Below are 13,397 nucleotides of genomic sequence, written 5' to 3'. Positions count from 1 at the left end.
AACTTGCTTCTGTGCAAAGTACACTGTTGATACAAATTCTTCATGTCCACAGTACTGACAAGACCAGCTTTTAATTAAGGGGTCAAAACTCCCACAAGAATGGATTTTTTTCAACCTTCCGTATTGATTTTTTGCAAAACTTGCTGTTGGGGCATAAACCGAATTTAGCCATACAGTTATCAGTGTCTCATACTTCATCGAAATTGGTTTCCATCTCCCACAAATGCTTTTTTGATAGTGCCCTCTTCTTATCCCCTCGGATGTTTAGGAACACAGTCAGTATAAGTTCTCTCCGTGTTGAGCATGCATATCGCTCCCAGTGGCATATGGTTGGGGCCCAACAGGAACAAAACTATATTAATCACATGGAAAAACAGTGAGAAACTCCCAATCGTGGCAGTCGGTGCTGTCAGCATCTAATACGAGCTCATTATGGTATTTGGGCATTCAATGTCTCGTTGTCAGAAGAAAGTATGAGAGGTTGTTTTCTGGGAGGGCGGGGGGGGGGGGAGCGGTCAAGGGTATCTGTCGTTTTCACCAACTCCCGTCCCACTACATTATTGTCGCCTAGTCACCACTTCTATCAACTTTTCTGCTAGGGGATTTGTACAGATGCCTCTTGCCTCTTCGGAGCATAATGCAGCCCCCTCAGCCATCATCCAAGTCTCAAAATACGCTTGCTACCTCCTGTGAAGCGGGCCCTCTGGTGAATTTCATTTCTGTATAGCTCAGAGGGCAACAGCTAAGGCCATGTCTAAAAACCTGTTGCCAGCCTTCCTCTCAGTGAATCTCAGATAGAGGCGTAACAGACATATTTCTATTGTATTAAGCTGTTTGTTCAAGATTTTTTCTAGGTGTGTCGTGACTAAGAGCCAATAACGAGATATAAATGGGCAGCCCCACAATGTGTCGATGAAATCTGCATCCTTGAGAGCACACATGGGGCAGCACTGGTCAGTCATGTGCAGCATGAGGTTTAGTCTGGGGGAATGAGGTATTTAATATGCAAGGACTTGAACTGTGTGAATATAAATTGTGTATTTAGTGTGAGCAAGATCTAGGGTCTGTTCCTACTCCTTGATCTGGAAAGGTCTACTAAGGATGGTTTCCCATCTTGTGCGCAATGTTGGGAGATGACTTGATGTTGTGGTGTTCATAGTCTTGTAGATCCAGGAGTTCAAGTGGAGACCATGAACGCATGTCAATAATGTCTGCAATAAGTAATTTGTGTTGGGCTCTGGGTCTAGGTTCCAGAATAGGTGGCGCACCGCCTGCACCAGTGCTCCGTAAACTAAGAATCTGGTATCTAATAAATTGTTCTCTGTCACCACAGACTCCAGGTTGTGAAAGGAGCCCTCAGAATAACAGTCTACCTGTGAGTCTACATTTGCGTCTGGTAATGACCTCAGCCACCGGGCTGTAAAATTGCCCATATCTGTGGTAGGTAACCCTATCAACGGGAGCATCAGCGCACATCGGGGATCACGTCCCACTCTCCGAAGCAATCTCCTCCAACACCTGAGGGCAATAACTAGGAGCTTTGGCTTCTGGACAGGTATGAATTTCAGGCCCAAGAGCACTGCTACCAGCATCCCCTCTCTGCAGTACCCATCAAATTCAACTAGCTATGCCAGGTCAACTCCCCCAGCCTTTCTCTATCACTAGGTCTCTGGAGCACATTTAAGGGCACCCGGTTGGGCTTTCAATCCCAGATGAGATCTCAAAGCAAAGTGTTTAGAGATCAAAACCAGACCCCCAGTATCCAGATTGGGAGATTGGCAAAGTAACAAAGGACTCCAGTTAGCATAATCATCTTTGCCAACGCCCTTTTTGCCATGATAAGGAGGCTGAGCGCCTGCAAAAAAGCTATGCTACCCCTCAGACTGTGAAGGTTGTCCTCCAGGATGCTCTTCCAAGTATCTGCATGTGCAGGATACACCAGAACCCACAGGTATTTGAAGACTTTGGGCTCCCGCTGGATCCCCTGTCACTACACAGGTTCTGGAGGTTCCTGAAGCTCTGGGAGCACCGGAAACGCACGTGTCTTTCTTCAGTTAGTGTACCAGCCCCATGTCCTCCAACAAGGTCACAGCCCACAGCATGTCCGTTCAGGCTTTTCTCAAATGTAAAAGAATATCATCAGCGTAAAGTGAGATCAGATGTTGCCTGTAATGCATAGGAATTCCTCCATCGGTCCCCTGCATGAGGATGAGGCTCATGAACAGTTTGAAAGCCACAGAGAAGAGCATGGTGAGGGGGCAACCCTGTCTGGATCCCAGATAAACTCTGAAGCGGGCCGAGGTGCACTGACTGGTGCGGACATGCACTGGCACATTCGTGTATAGTAATGCCACTGGTATGCACCAGCCCCGCCCCAAGGACATCCGAGCCATGAACGCCTGCATGTAGTCCCACCGGAGTCGAACGTCTTCTGTACGTGGCTCCTGAGTGTCGAAGGAGAGAGGTTTCATCCAGGACACAGGAGCTGTACATTATACGAGGTGGTTCGCATGGGAATAAAGCCATTCTGATCCTCATGCACTAGGGTTTGCAGGTGAGGCTGTAGCCTGTTGGCTAACACTTTGCTGAGGATCTTGTATTCTAAATTCATCATAAACAGGGAACGATATATTCCCACATCTGTAATGTAACTAGACGGCTTAGGAACAGACACTATGAGGGCTTTCTCATGGTGTCTGGCAAGAACCCTCATTCCAATGCATTGTTATACATTTGGACACCTTTGGCACCATTACAGAGGAGAACGCCTGATAAATGTTTACCAGCAAGCCATCAGTGCCAGGGGTCTTACCAGCAGTTCTTTGATGGCCCCCTGGATTTCAGGTTCAGTGATAGGTGCCCTGAGTGAGTCCCAGTAATCCTCAGCAAATTGCAATAATACCGCTCTGTCAAGGAAGTCCTCAAGTTTCTCACCTGGCGGTGAGCCTAGAGACCCATAATGGTCTTTGTAGTGCCTTGTTAACACATCATGTATGTCCTGTTGTGAGTATAAGATCTATCCTCTTGGTCCAGCTATCTGTGTAATGGAGCATCTGTAGTGCTAGAGGCACTCTTGTGGTCAGACACCCTGTGATGACCTTTTACTACCATTATTTTAATTGACTTTGGTGTGTTATTTTACCCTAGCCTGAATGTACGACGTCCGGCATATGCCCGTTTCTCTTAAAGGTTTATTTCTTGTATTCTTGCAGTCTCAGTGGGAGCTGTCGCAGTGTAGGACAGCCTTGCCAAGAACAGAATGTGTGGGAAGTGCATTTGAAAGCATGAGAGAGGGAGTGAGGTGTGGAATGTACTTTTTGGTCTCGAAATGCAGTGTCATGAGCAGTGGTGCACAAATGTGCTCTGTGTTGTACATTGAGAGATGAAGCATGTGATGCTGTAAGCAGTGGTGCACAAATGTGCATTGTGGTGTACATTGGTAGTATTATTAAGTTCTTACTATGGGCTTTGACATGGCCTCATGTCATCCTGAATTCAGACTCTGCCTGGCATGAGCTTTATCTGCGCACACAGCCATGCTTGCAAGTTGTTTGGGTTAATCACGTTCAAGGATTGCTTTTGTGAGAGATTGTTTAATGTACCCTGGAAGGCTTTCGTGAGCTTTGTCAAGATAAAGGCTGGAACATGCGAGAATCCAGAGGAAACGTGGGAACTCCTTCCTGCCATGGAATGCTTGCTTGGAAGCTGGCCAGTCCAAGTAATATTCCTTTGGCACAGGGGGAAGGTTTCTTGAACCTTCTAGTGTGAAGTTTGAGGCTATAAAGCTGGGTTTGTTGACAGTTGAGTTGAGTGCTCACATACAGAGTAGACGTACTGCTGTAAGACAAACGGAACTTGAGTTCCGGTTGAGAGTCCAAGCCAGCTGTGAACGGGCCCCCCAGCGAGAATTGGCAAGGATGTTGAGTGATCGATCGGGTGAGGTGATTTGTTTCTGACTAGTGCCATTGTGATGCATGTTTCCAGTGGATGTGGTCATTTGAGGTGTTTGAGCTTTGATTTTGCAATTATGATATGTGGTCAGTGGCTTTGATCATTTGAAGTGTTTTTTTTGTGATGTGTGAACGAGTGAGGTGGACATCCAAAGTAATCATTTGATGTATCTAGTGTGTATATATCTTTATGATCTCTTGCAGGATGTCCAGCATATTATATTTTCTTGAGTGTTATCTCATATTATTTGCTGCTTGTTAATTCATCAGTATTATTCATGCATTTAACCCCTTGTATGCTCATGACGAGCTGGGCTCGTCATAAGCATACAGTTGCCGGCACCCACCCACGGCGGAAGCGCTGGCGCTCCCCCGTGGGTGGTCGATCGGCATTTTTGTTCCGGGCAAGGCAGGGGAAGACCTTCCCCTGCCTCCCCCCGCCCCCCCTCGCGTCATCAATGACGTCAGCGCGCTGGCGTCATTGAGGGTTCCCTTGGATCACCGACACACAGGAAGCCATTTACTTCCTGCGCATCGGTGAACTCAGAGGTGAGTTTTGGGGCTGGGGAGGGGGGAATTTTGTTAAAAGAGACATCGAGGGAAAGGGAAGGGTTTTCCTTTCCCTCGATGCCTTTTTTGTGCATTCCTGCTGCATGATGGTGCGATCGTGCAGCAGGAATGCCCACTAGACGCCAGGGATTTTTTTTCTTTCTTTTTAAATGTCCACGATTTTGTTGTTTGGGGGGGAGCGGCCCCTTAGGCAAGGATTGCTTCCCTTTTGGGGGGCAATATTTACTTGCTTTGTCTGCCCCCACGGGGAGGCAGACATTTTTTAAATAATAAAATCGGCCCTTTGGCCATTTAACTGTAATGTAGTGGGGAGTGGCCCCTTGGGCAAGGGTCACTCCCCTTTGGTGGCCATTTTTTTTTAAGTTATTTTTTTGGGGGGGGAGCAGCCCCTTAGGGAAGGGTCGCTCCCCTTTTTGGGGGCAATGTAATTCAGGTTTTGTGGGCCCCCCTGGGGGGGGGGGCAGATTTTCTTCATGTAAAAAAAAAAAAATGCCCACTGGACCACCAGGGAGTGTTTAATGGGGAGTGGCCCCTTGGGCAAGAGTCACTCCCCTTTGGGGGCTTATGATTTTGGCAGTCTGCCCCCATGGGGGGGGCAGATTTCGCCATTTTGAGGTCGAGCATTCGAGACCTCTTGTATATACTTTCGTATATACTTATATGTTTATATGGTTTGTGGGCTTTGGAGGAGCCCTAGGACTTGTCTGCTTCCGCTTAAGGACTTTTTTTTCTGATCAACAGAGGTCAGTAAAATACCAGAATCACTTCAGCATTCTCTAGTTTTCAGTCCATAGAAATTGTCTTCCACGAGCACCCATAGAGAATAATATTTTTTTTAAATCTTGTATTTTCAGTGATATGACCACCGAAGGGCCAGATTTTATATTAAAAACAGAGCTTTGGACTAAACCATTTCCCGCTGAAAGGCAATATTTCTCCCCGTGTGTTCCAATACTTGGCGTGTCACGCAGTTTAGTGCTTGCTTTCCCTCCATGTCAAAGAACAGCAGATGTTTCAGGGCGCAGGCTAATGTGCTGCATAGCTAAGTACATATAAGGTCCCAAAGGCGAGACTGAGTGCATTGCAAATGCTTGTTTAATGTAGGACCCACTAGGCCACCAGGGAGTTATTTGTGGAGAGTGACCCCTTGGGCAAGGGTCACTCTTCTTTGGGGTCAATAATTGTGGCTGTGTCTGTACCCGCAGGGGGCCAGATCGCCATGTTTTTGAAAAATATTGGGCCCACTAGAACACCAGGGATTTTTTTTGTGGGGCGTGGCCCTTTGGGCAAGCGCTGCTCCCATTTGGTAAGCATTAATTTGGCCGTTTCTGCCACCCTGAGGGGCAGATCGGCGGATTCGTTTTTTTGTAGGGCCACTAGGCCACCCGGGTTTTTTTTTTTATGTTGGGGAGCGGCCCCTTAGACAAGGGTCGGTCCTTTTTATGGGAGGATGATTGTGGTCATATCTGCTCTCTTTGGATGGCAGAATATTGAATATGCGACTTACCAGTATGCATCTGTTCTTGGCATGTAGGGCTGCTGACATTCATATCTGTGCATAGATCGCCGCCTAGTGTTGGGTCCGGATGATTGTACATTGTTGTCCTGGAAGAGTCTTCGAAGTATCACGAGATAGGTGACTCCTCCCCTGGACCATAGTGCGCATGGGCATCCTCTCCATCCTTAGATTGTTTTTCGCCATTGTGGCAGTGATGGAGTAGATACACTTCCACATGCTCTGAGCCAGATGAGACAACTGTGGAGAGTGTGTTCCTCCCTGCTTCTGTATGTAGTACATGGCAGTCATGTTGTCCGTTCGGATCAACACGACTTTGTTGCACAAGTGTACTTTGAATGCCTTCATGGCTAGGAAGATTGCCATCAGTTCCAGAAGGTTGATGTGCATCTTCTTTTGTTGCGTTGTCCATAGTCCCTGCACTGTGTAAGTGAGTACATGAGCTCCCCAACCCTGGAGAGAGGCGTCCGCTGTCAGTGTTATTTGTGGAACAGGCTCTTGGAACGGTCGGCCCTTGCAAAGGTTTTGTGGATTCCACCAATGCAGAGAGTTGTATGCCCGACCGCTCACCAACACTAGGTCTTTTAATTGCCCATGAGCCTGATTCCATTGACATGCCAAGCACTCCTGAAGCGGGCGCATATGTAGTCTCGCGTGCGGGACTATGAAAATGCAGGAGGCCATCATGCCTATCAACTGCATGCACACTCGCGCAGGAAGGGAGTGTTGAGGTTTGAACTTTGAGATCAGCAGTTGCATGCTGTTGATCCTCACTAAATTTGGCTGAGCTGTGGCTGCCAGAGTATTTATGGTCGCGCCCAGGTACTGCTGTACGTGTGCGGGTTGGAGATGTGATTTTGGGTAATTTAGTGAGAATCCCAGACTGTGAAGAAGGTGAATGGTGAGGGACATGTGGCTGGCACATTGCTGGGCTGACTTTGCCTGAACAAGCCAGTCGTCCAGGTAAGGGAAGACGTGAATGTGTTGTCTCCGTAGATGTGCAGCCACTGTTGCAAGGCACTTGGTAAAGACCCTGGGTGCTGCTGTTACTCCGAAGGGGAGAACTTTGAACTGATAGTGATGCCCCTGAATAGTGAACCTGAGATATTTCCTGTGTGATGGGTGTATGGGTATGTGGAAATACGCATCTTTTAGGTCCAGTGTGGCTAGGAAGTCTCCCTGACTGAGTAGCGGGAGAACCTGCTGTAGGGTGAGCATATGGAAATGCTCTGAGAGAATGTATTGGTTGAGGGGTCTCAGGTCTAGTATAGGTCTGAGCGACCCGTCCTTTTTTGGGATTAAGAAGTACAGAGAGTACACCCCTGTCCCCTGCTGGTTGACGGGCACGACCTCTATTGCACCTTTTTGCAGCATACTTAGCACTTCCTGCTGCAATAATGCCAAGTGCTCTACGGTCATAGGACGGTGCTTTGTCGGTATGTTGGGTGGAGTGGACCTTAATTCGAGACAGTAACCGTGCTGGATAATGTCCCTGACCCACCTGTCTGTGGTGATGGTTTTCCACGCTGACAGGAACCGTTGGAGTCTCCCCCCGACAGGTGTCATGTGGTCGGGGGCAGGGAGAGGGCGTCACTGTTTGTTTTTGGGGGAGGACCTGGTGTTGCCGTAACCACGTCCTCTGCCCTTGGTGCTGGAGCCACGATATCCACCTCTGTTGGTTTTATCATAGGTACTTTGTGTGCCCCCTTTAGTGTACTGCTGCTGTGACCCCTGACCTCTAGCTGCTCCTCTATTCCCGGGGCGACGAAAGGAGCCACTACTAAACTGCTGCGTCTGCAGAGCCCCCATTAATTTCGCAGTGTCGGTGTCTTTTTTAATTTTCTCGAGGGTAGTGTCAACTTCAGGGCCAAATAAATAGTCTGGGTTGACTGGTTGGTTTAAGATAGTGTTCTGAATCTCCGGCTTGAAGCCTGAGATTCTCAACCATGCATGCCTTCTCAACATGACGCTTGTGTTGATTGCCCTCGCCGCTGTGTCGGCTGCATCCAGTGCGCACTTGATGGATGCATTGGTAAGGAGTTGTCCCTCTCTGATGAGGAGCTCTGCTGCCTCTTTATATTCATCTGGCAAATGTTGGAGTAGTGATTCTAGTGTGTCGTAGTGGGACCTATCATAACGGGCCAGGAGTGCCTGTGTGTTGGCAATGCGCCAGATGTTTGCTGCTTGCGCTGCAATCCGTTTGCCTGATGTCTCCAGCACTTTGGACTCCTTGTCTGGGGGAGGAGCATCACCTGTTTGTGAGTGAGCTCTTTTGCGAGCATTAGCAACCACCATGGAGTCCAAAGGTAACTGACCCCTAATGTACATAGGGTCTCCGGGTGCAGGCTTGTATTTTTTTTTCAATCCTGGGGTTTAGCACCCGTGCCCTGGTTGTTTCTTTAAAAATGTCCTTGGCAGGTTTGAGAACTCCTTTCAACATGGGCAGAGTTTTGACAGTTCTTTCGGAAGAGGCGAAAGTGTCCACCAAGAAGTCTTCTTCGACAGTGTCAGAATGGAGTTCTACTCCATGATTGGCAGCAGCCCGTTCTATGAGGGCATTAAAGGCAGCAGTGTCCTCTGTGGGAGATGTCTTTATGTTATAAAGCTGCGTGTCATGGGTATCTGGTGGGGCACCCTGGTCTGTGCGGTCATCCCATGCCTGATCTGGGTCTTGCAGGTGATCATCAGGATCGACATCCCCAGGGTAGGTGGTATCATCCCCTACATAGTCCTCTACTGCGTCTGCCTCTGAAGGCGTAGGATAAAAGGACGGTGGATCCTGATGGAAGGGTTGAAAGTGTTCATGAAGCACTGGCTCTGACCCTGCCGGCAATTTGTGTTTGAGAGGAATTTTGTAGGAGTCCAATCCCTTCTCTGGCGTGATTTTCCGCTTGCGGAGCATCAACCTACCAGTGTTGGAGTCTATAAATCGTGGCTGCGAAGGCTCGAAATCTGTTTGTTCAGTGGATGGGGACTGTGTCTGGCGGACACGTGTTCGAATCTCGAATAGTTTCGGCGCTGTGGTCGGCGGCAACCCAAACGTGATGTTGGTTGGCGCCGAGGGTGCTTTCGAAGCCTTGTGCGCGTCGGGACCCGACGGAGAGTGGAGGGCTGCCCGTTCTCTGATGCGTTGCAACGATGCCGAGACCTGTTGCACGGTGAACGCAGATGGCTGTTTGGAGCCGGTCGGCACCTTGGAGGTAGGCGTTGAAGCGGCACCCGACTTCTTTGCAGCCATGGGGTCATCGATCCGAAGGGAGGTATCGACGCTCGTTGGAGTCGATGACTTGGCAGGCGCCGCCGTATTCGACGTAGACGTCGACGGGGTGGCCACCTTGACTTTGGTGGTTGGTGCCGATGTCTTTGGTGCCAGAGGCCGAGGCGCCTTGTGGGGACCGAGGGCCTTCTTCTTTGGCTCGGCACCCGTATCCGCTGCGGTGAGCTCGGCACCGAAATCCCTTTTTGCGCGGTCGGAGCCGATGACCTTTGCCGGCGTCGAAGGAGTGGAGGGCTTCGAGCCGGTCACAACCAGTTTCACTTTCGGTTTCGATAGAACTGGTGCGATGGATGGTTTCGGTTTCGCTGAAGGGAATCCAGTCGTCTTCGATAATAATGGCTCTTGCGAAATGTTTGAGGCCGGGCCAGAAGGCGGGGCCGAAGAACCGTGAGATTGATCTTGGGTAAGGCCCGAAGGCGATCCCTCGACCTGAGCCTCATGACGACGTATGGTTTCGGCCTCCATATCGACGGGTTGGCCTAGCTCCTCGCTGGAGCTATCTTCCTCGGCCCCAAAGGCCTCATCGTAGTCTCCTACCTCGTCGACGACTTCTTCTCTCTGAAAGATCACCTCATCGTCGTCTTCCGATCGAGAGTCGTGTTCGGAAGCGGGGCTGGAGTCTACGTCTTCCACGCTCTCGGCGTCCTCGTCTTCGGTGCTAAAGATGTTGGCCGGGGCAGGCGCCGATTGCTGCGCCTCCAATCTCGCCGCCCGTCGATTCCGGAGAGTCTTCTTCGAGCGGAATCTGGCACAGGCCATACATTTTGACTCATCGTGATCCGGTGAGAGACATTTGTTGCATACCGGGTGGACGTCGATGTGTGGGTATTTCGCGTGGCACAAAGAACACCGTTTGAATGGAGTCCTCGATTCCATCGTCGATCGAAGTTCGATGTTCGGACCAAGCGGATCCGAAAAGTTGTAAGAAGGTGCTAAAGCACTAAAGAAACTAGTCGATACCGAACGGGAACAGTACCGACGAGAACTAAAGGCCGTTTGGCCTTAAACTGAATTTTCCTAACTTGAGCTAAGATAAGCACATCCGAACCCAATGGCGGAAAAAAACAATCTAAGGATGGAGAGGATGCCCATGCGCGCTATGGTCCAGGGGAGGAGTCACCTATCTCGTGATACTTCGAAGACTCTTCCAGGACAACAATGTGCAATCATCCGGACCCAACACTAGGCGGCGATCTATGCACAGATATGAATTCAGCAGCCCACAAGCCTCGAACCAGTATGTTTTTAGGCCCATCTGCCATCTAGGGGGGCAGAAGCCGCTAGACACCTGTTTTTGTTTTAAATTTTTGTGTTTGGGAGTGGCCTCAAGGGCAAGGGTTGCTCCCTTTTTACGGAGGTGAATATTTTATTTATACTCTTAGGCCCACCTACCCCTTAGCTTGGCTGGTGGATTGTGTGTGGACTGGTGCATTATTTGCATATGTGGTTGTAATGTTTTATTCTCCTTTTCATTCTAGTGTAAAGCTTTTGATTCCTGTTTGCAATTTCGACAGTGGTGTTCTGCAGTTTTGCGTAGTTGCATTTTTTTGGTAAGAAAAACATTTTTGTTGTATATTCTCCAAATTAGTATTTTTGTCATGTATGGATGAATTTATTTGCAAGTGGTGTCATAATGGCAGCTTATTTAGTTAGTGTTTTGTGCATGGAATTCTTTGAGATGTGTTTTGCATTGTCTTATGTGTAATTTTCTTTTCTCTTTCTTTTTTAGTGGGATATTGTTGATCCATACTGTGTCTGTGTTGGTGAATTTAGCTGCTTCTGGCAAGTGAGTGGTGTCGTTTTGGAGTATATAGGTATTTCTGAAAAAGGTGCATTTTGTTTATTGAACAAGTTACTTACCTTCGGTAACGATGTATCTGTAAGAAACATTAGTTAGTTAGATTCCTCACCTTAGAATATCCCCATGCGTCAGACTAGATCCGGAAGATTTTTCGTCAGCAATACCCCTTGCGCGTCGCTAGGCGTCGTCTGCGGCTCCGCGTCAGTCGTCGTGCGCCGGAATGACGTCGGAGTACTTAGACGCCGCCCTCGCACGCTGACCTCAGTTCTTGTACATAGCTTTCCGCGCCAGGAACGCAGAGCCATGCAAAGACCGACACTGGTGCCAAAAATAAAATCTAGGGGCCTGAAAAGGATAACCTTAACCCTAGATGTCAGTTCGCAGAACGGGGAGGATGGGTGAGTCGGTGAGGAATCTAACTAACTAATGTTTCTTACAGATACATCGTTACCGAAGGTAAGTAAATTGTTCATCTGAAAGAAACACGTTAGTTAGATTCCTCACCTTAGAATAGATACCAAAGCAATACCATCCCCGGTGGTGGGTCTGCGAACCAAGATCACACCAGAAAGTCCTGGAGGACAGAACGGCCAAAGAAGCCATCCCTCCGGACTTGGCTGTCAAGGCAATAATGCCTGGCAAACATGTGTAGCGAAGCCCACGTCGCCGCCTGACAGATGTCCTGCAAAGGGACACCCCGTCCCAAAGCAGTAGTAGCCGCTGTGGCCCGAGTAGAATGGGCGCGCAGCCCAACAGGAGGGTCCTTTTTTGCCAAGGAATAAACAAAATTTGGTTCACAAAACGACCCACCGAGAGATGGTCCGTTTGTGCACAGCTTTCCCCTTCTTAGCACCCACGTATCCAACGAAAAGTTGGTTGTCCACCCGGAACTGCTTTGTGCGGTCCAGATAAAAGGAGAGCGCACGTTTTGGGTCCAGACGGTGGAGCCTCTCTTCCTCTTTGGAAGGATGCGGAGGCGGAAAGAAGGTGGGCAAGGTGACAGACTGCCCAAGATGAAAGGGGGTCACCACTTTCGGAAGAAAGGAGGGACGAGGCCGAAGGACAACCTTGTCTGGATGAACAGAGAGAAAAGGAGGCTTTGAAGATAAAGCCTGGAGCTCACTCACCCGTCTAGCCGAGGTGATGGCTACCAGAAAAGCAGTCTTAAGCGTCAGCAGACGAAGAGGACAATTATGAAGAGGCTCAAAGGGAGCGCACATTAGAAATGTGAGAACAAGATTCAAGTCCCACTGAGGCATTACAAAAGGGACAGGAGGGAACGTGTGAGTAATGCCTTTTAGAAAGCGTGTAACTACAGGGGACTTGAAAAGAGAAGGCTGATCAGGAAGCCGCAAGAAGGCAGAGATGGCAGCAAGATAACCTTTCAAGGTGCCCAGGGCAGAGCCCTGCCGGGCCAAAGAAAGAAGAAAGAGGAGAACCTCAGAAAGAGGGGCGGGAAGGGGATCCACAGCCTTTGCTGTGCACCATGCCACAAATTTGTTCCACCGGCAGGCGTATACCGTCTTTGTAGAGGGACGCCTGGCTGCCAGAATGATATCACAGACTTCAGGAGGCAAGTCAAATGGCATCAACTGCCGCCGCTCAATCTCCACGCATGGAGGTGGAGGCTGGACAGGTTCGGGTGGAGGACCGTCCCCTGCTGCTGCGACAGAAGATCCTCCCGAAGGGGCAGACGTATCGGAGGATCGGTCAACATACTGAGTAGCTCGGGATACCAGTACCTTCGTGCCCAATCCGGAGCCACCAAGATGACTTGGGCCCGGTCGTGCCTGATCTTCTTCAGCACTCTGGGCAGAAGTGGTATAGGCGGAAAGGCGTACAACAGACCGCAACTCCACTCGTGACGAAAAGCGTCGCCGAGCGAGTGCCGCCTTGGAAATTCCAACGCGCAGAACTGCTGACATTGCGCGTTCTCTTCGGTGGCGAATAGATCTAACCAAGGCTCTCCCCACTGCTGAAAGAGACCTTGCGCCACCTCGGAGTTCAGACGCCATTCGTGATCCATCATGCACCGGCGGCTGAGTTCGTCTGCTCTGGCGTTCAGAGAGCCCGCAAGATGTTGAACCACTAGGGTGACACCCTGGTGTTCCAGCCATGTCCAGAGGCGCAGAGCCTCCTGACAAAGGGTCCATGATCCCACCGCGCCTTGTTTGTTGCAATACCACATGGCGGTGGTGTTGTCCGTGAACACCTGCACGACACTTCCCCTGACAGAGGGAAGGAAGGCTTTCAGTGCAAGTCGGATCGCTCTCAACTCCAACA

The 13,397-nt window shown here is 49.6% G+C and overlaps 1 protein-coding gene across 3 annotated transcripts in view; it reads right to left on the bottom strand.

Moving 5' to 3' along the window:
* The window catches only part of ASZ1 (ankyrin repeat, SAM and basic leucine zipper domain containing 1), a 1,654,265-nt gene that overhangs the window by 1,494,635 nt on the left and 146,233 nt on the right, over positions 1-13,397 (bottom strand). The window lies entirely within an intron of this gene.

This window comes from Triturus cristatus, chromosome 4_1 (genome assembly GCF_964204655.1).
Source record: "Triturus cristatus chromosome 4_1, aTriCri1.1, whole genome shotgun sequence".
Classification (NCBI taxonomy): Eukaryota; Metazoa; Chordata; class Amphibia; order Caudata; family Salamandridae; genus Triturus; species Triturus cristatus.
This window is presented reverse-complemented; position numbering and strand designations above follow the sequence as displayed.